The sequence below is a fragment of the Vulpes lagopus genome, chromosome 6 (assembly GCF_018345385.1).
Source record: "Vulpes lagopus strain Blue_001 chromosome 6, ASM1834538v1, whole genome shotgun sequence".
Taxonomy (NCBI): domain Eukaryota; kingdom Metazoa; phylum Chordata; class Mammalia; order Carnivora; family Canidae; genus Vulpes; species Vulpes lagopus.
Genome location: NC_054829.1, coordinates 55,195,099 through 55,206,957, shown reverse-complemented (window position 1 = coordinate 55,206,957; position 11,859 = coordinate 55,195,099).

Here is an 11,859-nt window from a genome sequence, read left to right as displayed (position 1 = left end):
AGAATAAGAAATAGCATGAAGAGATATGGATTATGGGTAATGACTAAAATGAAAGCAAGGGTTTAGTGTAAACATAATCCACTTTACCCTGAGTTGATCAAGGAGACAAAAGTTGAATGGGACTACAATGAAGTCATAAATTCTGCCAGAACATTTAGATGGATGTATATGATGAGAAGGTTGTCAAAGAAAGGAGATTTTTAAGGGTATTTCTTCTCAATGAAATAGAATAAAATTATACCTTATGATATGAAATAACAGGATTATTGATCATACAACATTTTTATTTAATGTGTGACTACAATAGATATCTAATTTATATATATGTGTGTGTGTGTATATATATATATATATATAATAGATTTAAGGCTAGACTATAAAGACCATAATCTTGGATACAAGAGAGAGTAATTTGGATTTTATTTAGTAGGATTATTTTTGGGTAGTGTTGTGTTGCCAGTGTTAGAGGGCTAAAGGTATATGAGCAACAGACGAGTTAAGAAGGTACTGCAATTGCAAATGCATGAGATAATACCGCATGAGGCAGTAAAATGGATGCCAAACTAAAAGGAAAAATAGATTTGGAAAAATACAAAAAAAAATAGTAAGATTTTATTGCTGGCTCTGAAAAGTATATTGTTGTTTATAGTTCAAGATTGACAAGATAGAATTATAGTGTTTGTTGCATTTTCAGCACTCAAACTACATCAAAGTGTTTCACTAATCATCCTTTATTAGTTAGTTAAATAGTATGTAAGCAGTTTATTAAAAATATAAGAACTCTTATAGTGAATTTAATAAAGATTAAAAATAAAATATATAATGAACCCTAATCCAACACATATACATATACAACATATGTTTAACTACATTCCTAGCCACGTGTTTAATTATTAAACTTTAATTTTATCTTATGTATAATTAATATGCAAACATCAAGTTTTATATACTACTTTCAAAAAGCTTATGTCAGAATATGGTCCTATGTCATTAGTGTTTTTAAAATTTCAATATTAAAATGCATAGCATGCAGTTTATTGAAGCATCACCTGTGGCTATGCATTTATGTTGCTTCTTATTAGACTTTTCTATCACATTCTTTTGAGATCTTTATTACTAAAATCTTTGCACATCCCTAGGTTTCCTCTTGATATGACTATCTAAATGCAACATTAAATTAAAAAATAGAAATTAGTTGTGTTCTCATCAGATATTTTTAAAAGACAACTGCATTTAACAAGCTTCTTTAATTCACAATTTAACATTACTATCATTTTTCAAGATCTTTGCTAATTTGACAGATTAAACGTGGTAATTTATTTTTTACTTCTTTAATTATTGGATTTATATTTCTAGATACTTATCAATATAACCTATGTGCACTTTCTGTATGATGACCTATTGTGTTTCTAATTTAGTTATATGATTATTAGTATAAATAATATGGATTAATTTTCAATGATTTTTTTATTATTTTCAATGTTGTCTTTAAGTAATTTCTTACACAAATGTCATATCTCATATTTAACACTCCTTTTTTCATGGTATAATAAATTTTGTCACGTTCTTGTCTTCATTTTTATAGTCGCTTTAACATTAGCAGGTCATTACTAGAGTTTATTTTGTTTTGGTGAAAACACAAATGAGTTTTTTGGTATAAAGTAACTCCAAAGTTATCATTTATTGCAACTTAGGAAATTGATTAATTCTGTATCAAAACTAACACTAATATTTAATGTTCTCTCTCCAATTAAAATATAACTAATTCCTTGAAAAATATACATCCAAAGTGTATGCAAACTCTATATCTCAGTATAACCACTCTTTCTTTAACTGTTTTACCAAGTTACACTTTAACTGTCACTGCTTGAGAGTTCTGTTTTCTCCACATGTTCCCCAATGTGCTATAACTTTCAAACTTCTAAATTTTAACCAAACTGATAAATATGAAATTGCTAGTACTAGTATATTAGCTTACATGAGTGCTAACTATCTTGAGTACTCTATACTTATGAGCTACACTAGCTTTTCTACTTTATAAATTGTTTACAAACTTTTACACTAAACTATTGTGCTTGTCTAATAGACTTACAGAACATCTATATAATTTTGGGCCTAGTTCTATTTACATTAGTTGTTTTAAAAATATCATTTCTCATTCATGGCTTGTATTTCATATTTTGTGATACATTTTATACAGTAGAATTTCAGTATATTCAAATGTCAGTGTTATTAACATGTCCATTACATCTTGCCAAACATTAAATTGGGTTTAGCCATGTAGTTCTTCTGATCCAAGTGGCATTGGTTGGCGTCATGACTCAGCTGCACTGCATTAGTGGCTGGATTGGGCTGGAAAATTCAAGAAGGCTTTATTACATCCTTGGCACCTCACTACACGTCTACATGTTTCTCTTTCTCCATGTGGCTCTCTTGGTCCTTCACACATTGTACTGATCTAAGGAAACTCAGACAACTTACGTGGCATGTAGCTTCTAAGGAGTATTCTAGGTATGAAAAAGGAAGCTGCGGGACTATTGAGGTCCAATGTCAGACTTTAACAAAGAATCATTTCCAGCATACTTACCTGACCAAAGCAAGTCAAGGGCAAGCTCATTTTAAGTAGATGGGAATATAAATCTACTTCTCAATAGGATAACTGGCAAAGATTTCATAGCCATCCTTAATCTTCCATGGATTTATTTCAGACAAGATACAATTATCTTTTTCCGGTAGATTTGAATCTAGAAATACATTTCTAAAGTTGTATATGTGTTTATGTATATTTGTGTGCACAGTAGACTAGTATCAAAATCCCTAGGGTAGGCCATTAAGATGGAAAGTCAGAAAAGATGTTGCATCTTTGAATCCAAAATAAATACGATAGTCTAGCAGTCTGGTACTCAGGCAGGATATCTATATTGTAGTCTTGGGGCAGAATTGCTTCTTTGGGATATCTCAGTTTTTACTCTTAAAACCTTCAGCTGATAGGATTAAGACCTTCACCAGCATTATCAAGAGTAATATCCTTTACTTACAATTAACTATTGTAAATGTGAATCACATCTACAAAATACCATCATAGCAACATCTATAGTAGCCTTTGATCAAACAAGCCTTTGATGCAAACTCTTGATCAAACAACTGGGCACCACAACCCAACTAGTTGACACAAAATTAATCATCACAAGCCTGAGGCAAATGGGTGCACAGTTCTGAAAGAAGACCAGAGGGCTAGAGTACTAAGGGTGTTGCAAGCGGAGGTGTGAGTATAGTCCAGACAAGGTGGATCCGTGATATTTTCTTAATAAGAGCTATAAGCACACACTCAGTTATTCTAGCCTGTTTGACCTAATAGCATCTGAACCCCAAATGCCTCAAGATAATTCATTGACTGGCCTTATTTGAGTATAACAAATATTTCCTAAAAGTAACCACTTCTTCTCTTAAAACTTTTGTCTAAGCTACCATCATTTCTTGGTTGGACAATTGCAACAACCTAAGAGGTTGCAATTAGAATGGCTTCATTTCTACCTTGCTATTATCCCGTACTCACAGAACAGCCTAATAATAGTTCAAAAGTGGGTTTCAGGGTTTAAGCCATTTCACAGCTTAAAATCCTCCATTGTTGTTTCATTTCAATTAGATTAAGTCTGAATCTAATCCAGATCAATCTGGGTCTGTATAGTCTGATTACTCCTAGTTATCTGACTACAACTTCTTTTGTTTTCATCTTTTTTCATGATCCAGCAAAAAATTAACTTTAAGTTTTTTCTTTACAGAAATAAAATACAAACATTTACCAGCTTAACCAAAGTATACAATTAATGATTTTTAATATATTCACAATGTTGTTCAATGATTGACACTATCTAATGCCTGAACATTTTTATCTCATCCAAAAGAAACCCTGGACCCATTAAGCAATCACTTTCCATTTTCTCTTCTTCCCTTACCCCCCAAACGAAACAAAACAAAACAAATCTAAATTGAAACTTAGTTTTGGGAAACAACAAAAAATATATTCTGTTTTCTATAAAATAAGGGTGATCATGATCGACCTGTTTTTGAATAGAGAAATGACATGCTTCATAACTGGAATGTACAACACAGTGAATGTGAACACCCCTAGGTGTTCAAAATCAGAAAAGTAGTTAATAGGGTTAAAGAGATATTATAATAGAGTTGGTTCCTGCCCCTGGAGAAACTCATTTAGAAACTGGAATCTAAACTGGGATTCATAGTTATTATTAAGTAGAAGAGAAGTCCTCCCATTGCCATGGGATGCTCAACACACAAAAATACTGAGTGACACTCGTTCTAGAAATGTTGCACAGATATTATTATCTCCACAAGATATGAAATAAATATTATGATATGTTAACTTGTGCTACATGGTAGCAGTGGGTAGATGTGCATATGCTGTATTAGTCTGTGAGGATTTTATTAAAATCAATATAGAAATAATTTTAAAAGGCTGGTTCTTATATAGGAGCATGAGGCTTCTCAGGGGAAATCGCTAATCAATTACAATAGTATGTATTATATTTACATGAACAAGGGTGATGCCTGATACTTGTGAATAAAAGCCAAAGAAAACAATTTAGGAATGACTCACAGAGCAAATTTCATGATTGAAAAGTTCATGAATTAAAACTCATTAATTGGAAAACTATTCTCTTTGCCTTTCCTAATTTTTGACTTAGAGATGACATTGATTTGAAAGGAAATGTTAAATACGTATATATTCAACAAACTCTTTAATTATTAATCTATTAGGTTATATTATAAGCAATATCTACTTAATTTTAAAATGATTACATAAACCCTGTTAATTACTAATCTTAAAGGTAAGCTTTCAAGTATTACACCATTTCATAATTGGCTCATATATTTTTTCTGTGTCCTCCATACTAAGTTTCTCAGTTATAGAAATATTAGATTACTATAAAATTATGAAGGTAGAAAGAATTTCATTATAATAAGGTGCACTTAAATTTTATAATCTTTGTGTGTGATATAAAGCTTGGAATCCAAATAAGAAGCAGATCTATCCAGATAAAAATGTGAAGCATTTTCCCTTCTATAATCTATCATGTAAAATTTAGAAATTGTATTGCAGGAAAAAAGAATGATTTAGTCATTGATCACAAAAGGCTTAATGTTTGTGTAGACATTAACATACCCTTGTCCATACATAGAATATATTTACCAATATTTTGATTTGAAGTGATATTGCTGACCAAGATTAAAGTTAATTACATAATGATGATTTTGAATTATTGTAGGAAAACAATTAGTAGAAAATATAAGGAGCAAAATACTGTAGTTTTAGCTTCTGAATGTGTTAGCATGTGTGTGCACACACACACGTGCACTCACTCATGCCTTGTTCATCAGAATTCATCCCAGAACAATATTTTCAAGCAAGTGATTATCTAACTCACCTAATTATGTATGAAAATAATATAATTTCCCCTAAAGGAAATTAAAATAAAGAGGTATTTCTACTAGTAGGGTTTTCAGATGTTTGAAAGATACTAACATATTCATTGGTAAGTGAGGGAGGCCTCTGTCTGGATATTTCAAATCCAAAACAGTATCAGAAACTGAATGTGGCTAGCACACAGATGAAGACTTCGATTTGTGAATTATGAATTTGAGATCTTGCCCTTTATGTTTGTTTGACAAATGCCAACTATTTTCAGTATGACTAAGATTACATCTCTCCTCTGAGGGACTGGTTAAGGATTCTTTTTGTTGCTCTGGAATAGCAAACCCCATTTAGGGATTGTTATAGTGATAACTAAAGGACAAGTGACAGATCCCTGATGAGGACCTAGATGTACACTACAGCAGTCATTTATAAAAATGATTAAGCAATCATTTGGCCATCTTGTTTTCCACTTGTTCAATGTTGTTTAGTTCAGAATTGAGTGGTTAACTATTTGTAGGATTTCTTGTTAGTTTAAATTCATATTGTATGATACAAAAATTTATGATTTGGTCCAAGCTAAAATAGAATTGTTTTATAGTTATTAATGAATGTTCTTGTTAACATCTACTTCTCTTTACTATATGCATCCTCCTTTGCGTTAACTGATTTCTCAATCAGCCAAGATAATTAGCTTTGGCTACCCCTCATCATGCCTGTTCCACTTCATATTTTCATCACTTCTTTCAACAAAAATTCTCCAAAATAGAGCAGGGGAAGCGTTAACATATGAAATGCTTAAACTTGTGGTTTGTGACTTCAACATACTACCTTTTTTCCAACAAGCATATTTTTTCATTAGCCATCTAATTACTATATTAGTGTTGCAAGTGAAGTAAATTAGATAAATACACAGAGAAAACCAACATAAAAGCAAATAATATTTTACCTCAGACTTTAAATCAGTGAAAGGAAATGCAGTTTCAAAAAATGAAAAATGCATAATTAGACTGTCAACATATCACATGATAAAAATATTCTAAAATATGTTTATTATCAAATTTAGCAAGTAAGTTAATGGAAAAAATTATAACAAGAACAATATAATCTCTCAACTCAGAAATAACATTTCTATTATAAAATAGAACACAGTAGATGTGTTCAAGTTGCCAATAAAATTAGGACCTTAATGTATTAATATCATGAGTTTATAAGTCTTATGGTGATTAGGACTAAATATAACAACTTAAGTTTTAGAATTATATATCTAAAAAACAGATAAAGTAAGTAAAAAAGGTAGAACAAGCTGCCTAGAGAAAAGGGATTTGTTCATTTCTCCAATTTTATGTTTTACATAAATTTAAACCTGTAGTCTTTATTTTATTTTTTAATTGAGTGTTTTTGACAATTGTGAATTCTACATATTTAATGTGTACAATTTGATTATTTCATAGAAATTTACCATGTGAAAAATAAATCACCACATTCAAGCTAATTAGCATACCTATCACCTCAGATTGTTACTTTTTTGCTGTTCTTTTTATTTCTGTAATGAGAATATTTCAGATTTACCTCCTGATAAATATCAAGTATATAATAAAGTGTTGCTAAGTATAGTTTGCATTGTTGTACATGTGATCTCAATAGCTTATTCATCTTGCATAACATTTCACCAATTTCTCTCTCCCACAGCCTATGATAACCATGACTCTATTCTCTGTTTCTGTGAGTTTGGTTATTTCATATTCCACATGTAAGTGAGATCTATGATTTTTAAATATGTGTTTGCTGGGATTCAGAAATGCATAAGCCTATTTATGAGATAGATATAGGTAATTTGAAAAATTATTGCTTCATTAGGTTGTGAAAAATGAGCTAGTAAAAATCATCAGAAAAAATTTTTTGAATACTTCAATTTCTAGAATGATATAATTTGATATGAACTAACTTTCTGGTATAATTATTAAATTATTTGAAATAACTAACAAAAAGTTATTAAGAAGAAAACAAAAATGAAAGAATGAAGTTGGAGAAGAACCTGAAAACTGAAGCGAAAGAAATTACATAATTTATTACCTTGGGAATAGAAATCTATGGATTATTAATTCTTTCCTCAGACTCTCAACTTGCTTAGTTTTTAGTCATCATTATTTTGGTGTCAAGCCTAAAAATTCAATGCCTAGTTAAAGATCTTGATGATTTTTTTTCAAAAATTCAGTTTTGTTTTATATTTGTCCTGAACCATTTTGATTTTATTTTTGTGTAAAATGTGAGGTTTAAGTTAATGTTTCCTTTTTGTGGGTGTTTAGTTGATCTAGAGACATTTGTTGAAAAGGCTATCTATGTATCCTTTCTACATTGAATTTATTTTACACCTTTGCCAAAATCAGTTGGATATATTTATGTGGGTCTGTTTCTGAGTTTTTAATTTTGTTTTATATTCATCTATGTGCCTTTTTCCTCAACCAGTAATTGTCTGTCTTGACTATTATACTAGGTAATAGGCTTTAAGAGCAGATAATTATTTCCTCCTTATTATTTTTTAGTATAATTTTACCTATCCTAGTGCCTATTCCTTTCTATATAAATTTTAGAAATAGCTTGTCTATATTTGCAGAAAGTTTTCTGGAATTTTGACAAGAATTGCATTAGCTCTATAAATCAATTTGGAAATAATTGGCATTTATACTCTGTTGACTCTATGAATACAGTATGTCTCGATTTTTTAAGCCTTGATTTATTTCAAAATAATTTTGTAATTTTCAGCATATAGATCCTAAATGCTCTGTTAAGTTTATACCTAAGCATTTGATTTCTTTTGGAGTAATTATAAATGTGTTTGCATTTTAAATTTGCTTTTACACCTTTTCATTATTAGCACTTAGAATTGAAATTGAATTTTGTGTATTGATATTGTGCCCTATTGGCCTTGCTGACCTTACAGTTCTAAGACTATTTTTGTAGATTTTGGGGGGATAGTCTATGCATACAATATCTTCAAGTAAGAACAGTTTTACTTCTTTCCAATCTGTATGATCTTATATCATTTTTTTTAAGTTTTTTTTTTATTTTATTTATGATAGTCATACAGAGAGAAAGAGAGAGAGGCAGAGACACAGGCAGAGGGAGAAGCAGGCTCCATGCACCGGGAGCCTGATGTGGGATTCGATCCCGGGTCTCCAGGATCGCGCCCTGGGCCAAAGGCAGGTGCCAAACCGCTGCGCCACCCAGGGATCCCCATCTTATATAATTTTTAAAAAATATTTTATTTGAGAGAGAGAGCATGAGCTAGGGGAGGGGTAGACTCCCCACTGAGCTGGGAACTTGATGCAGGGATCCATTCCAGGACCCCAGGATCATGCCTTGAGTGAGCTGAAGGCAGACACCTGGCACCCCTCTGTGATCTTATTTCATTTTTATGCCTAATTGTAATGGCTAGTATATTAGGTACTTGGTTGAATAAGAGTGATGAAAACAGACATTCTTGCTTCTTCCTGATATTACAGGGAAAGTGCTCAGTCTTTTATCACTAAGTATGATGTTGTTGGTTTTTGTACATGATCTTCATCAAATTGAAGTGGTTCTCCCCTATTCCTAACTTGCTGAGAATTTTTATCATGAATGGTTGTTGGATTTTTACCAAATGCTTTTTCTGCATCAACTGATATTATCAAATAATTTTTCTTCTTTAGCCTATTGTGATGGTGGATTACAGTAATTGATCTTCAAATGTTTAATGAACTTATTTTTCCACCCCTATATTCTGGGCTGGCTCATTAACCAGTGATAGAAGCAACCCTTTCCATTGATGTCACATGGACACATACAGGCTAGCTAGTGGGGTGATGGAGACTATGTATACTAGAGACATAACATGCCACCTGTGGCTTTCTTAAAAGCCAAATCCCACAAAAGCAGCAGCTGTTTGAATGAACTTATTGAGAGTAAAACAACTACCTGCTAACCTGCAGACTCCTGAGCTATTAAATGCTTCTTGTTTTAAGCAATTGAGTTAGGGGTAAATTATTATGTAGCATAGTATACCTGATGTAACATCAGCCTTGTAAAAACAGTATCAGAAAGTTTGTTTTCAAAATAAACTGAATTTCAATAATTTAGATAGTCAAAGAAAAAATAGACAAAAATTATCTACATGCCCAAGATGATTTGATGTTAATAAGTGTAAGATGGATAAAAACATAGTTTCCATACATATTTTCTCTTCTTTTGTGGAGCCAATATGGAGAATCATTTTAAATTATTAACTATTAAATCCATCTTATAATTTTTTTATTTTTATTTTATTTTATTATTTTATTTATTTTTTGAGAGAGAGAGTGCAAGCAGGGGGAGGGCAGAGGGAGAGAGAGAGAGAGAAAGAATCCCAAGCAGGCTTCACACTCAGCACAGAGCCCATCAAGAAGCTCAATCCCTGAACACTGAGATCATAACCTAAGCCAAAATCAAGAGTCAAATTATTAACCGATTGAGCCACCCAGGAGTCCCTAAATCCACCTTATAAAAAGCAAACTAAATTCCTTGACAAGGTGAAAACATACATACATGATTTAAATGAAGTAATATCCAGGTTCAGATGTACTACATTCTCAAATACTAAAAATAAATCTGTTCTCATCACGAAACCTTTATGATGAATGTAAAAGGCAGGAAGATAAGCAAAGAGATTAAGACAGAAAAAGGCATTAATATCGTAAAGCCATAGAAAGGAGACTGAGAAAACTGTAGACTTCTTACTTGACATTAAAAAGAAAAAAAGAAAAATCAATACAATACTTAGGACAAGCTTATTGATTTTTTAAACAACCATTATTGGGATGCCTGGGTGGCTCAATGGTTAAGCATATGCCTTTGGCTCAGAGTATGGTCCTAGGGTCTGGGGATTGAGTCCTGCACTAGGCTCCCTGCGGGGACCCTGCTTCTCCCCCTGCCTACATCTCTGCCTCTCTCTCTCTCTCTCTCTCTCTGTGTGTGTGTGTGTGTGTGTGTGTGTCTCTCATGAATAAATAAAATCTTTAAAAAAAAAAAACCATTATTTATATACTAATTTCTGTGTTCTGAAGCGCATCCACAAAATGCCATTGGAGCATCACAACTACTCATTAACATATTATTTTATCCCCATTCATAAATTAAGGTACTGATAGTTTACGGGATTTTGAATTGCCTAAAATGTTATCATATTCAAGGAACAGAACTGGAACTGGATAGAATTCAAGTGTTCCAAACCGTATCCAGTGTAATTTGTTTTGTCAAATTTCCTACATCTGTGTCCAAGTTGTTTTTTGAAACATTTTGTGCAATGAATCAGAACCAATCTTGGGACATATAATATTAACAAGTCAAATATCCATTGGGAATCTATCAATCTATATCGATGTATGATTAAAACTGTAGGAAATAAATACACTCACAAGTTTTGCAGGAAATCAGCCAGCTTGCATTATTTGTATTTAATTTTATTTAAATGAGTGTTTTTTTTTTAAGATTTTTAATTTATTTATTCAGAGAAAGAGAGAGAGAGACTGAGAGGGAGAGACACAGGCAGAGGGAGAAGCGGGACTCGATCCAGGATCACACCTGGGGCTGCAGGCGATGCTAAACGGCTGCGCCACCGGGGCTGCCCATGAGTGTTCTTTTTATCTTAAAACATTTTCAGCTAATTTTTGCATAGAAGAGACCACATTTAATTGATTTTATTGATTTCATATGAAAATAATATAAACTCACAGCATGACATTGTGTTTAGAAATATACACATGTGCGGAATAATATACTAAGATTAGGAAATAGAAATTTAGAATTCAATGAAGGGAGTTGCAATTTATAATCTGAGTAAGCTACAGCTGGGATGCAGTGTTCAGTTCTGTATACTGCTAATAGCTTTTAAAAATAGTCTTTACATCAAAATCTATTAACTAACTAATGTATATTAGTCAGTGTGTCACTAGGTAAGTGTACAAAGCAAGACAAAACAATATCCTTGTTCTCAAGATCCCCATGGTCTAGTTGTGATGTTGGGTAGAAATGCAAATCTTTATTTGTGAAATGATATTAAAAAATGATATTAATAGGGGTTTAGTACCTGATTAAATTAAGTAGAATGAATTTGGGTCCTCATACAAATAATTATATGGAATATGGAAATAGTTAATATATATTGTGAAGATTGGCAATTGCCTTACAATTTAAAATATTTTCATATAGAAGAAAGCTTATACTATGTAATGCTAGCAGCTGGAAATTTATGAGTTTTGTTTGTCTTTGTTTATTTTATTTTTTGTAATTAAGTACAAAGATGTTCTGGGAGGTCCCTAGGCCTCAACATAATGGAAGATATTTCAAACAATCAAAATGCTCCTGAATTCATTAGATTACTATTAGAGAGAGTAAGCTCTCTGACAAGG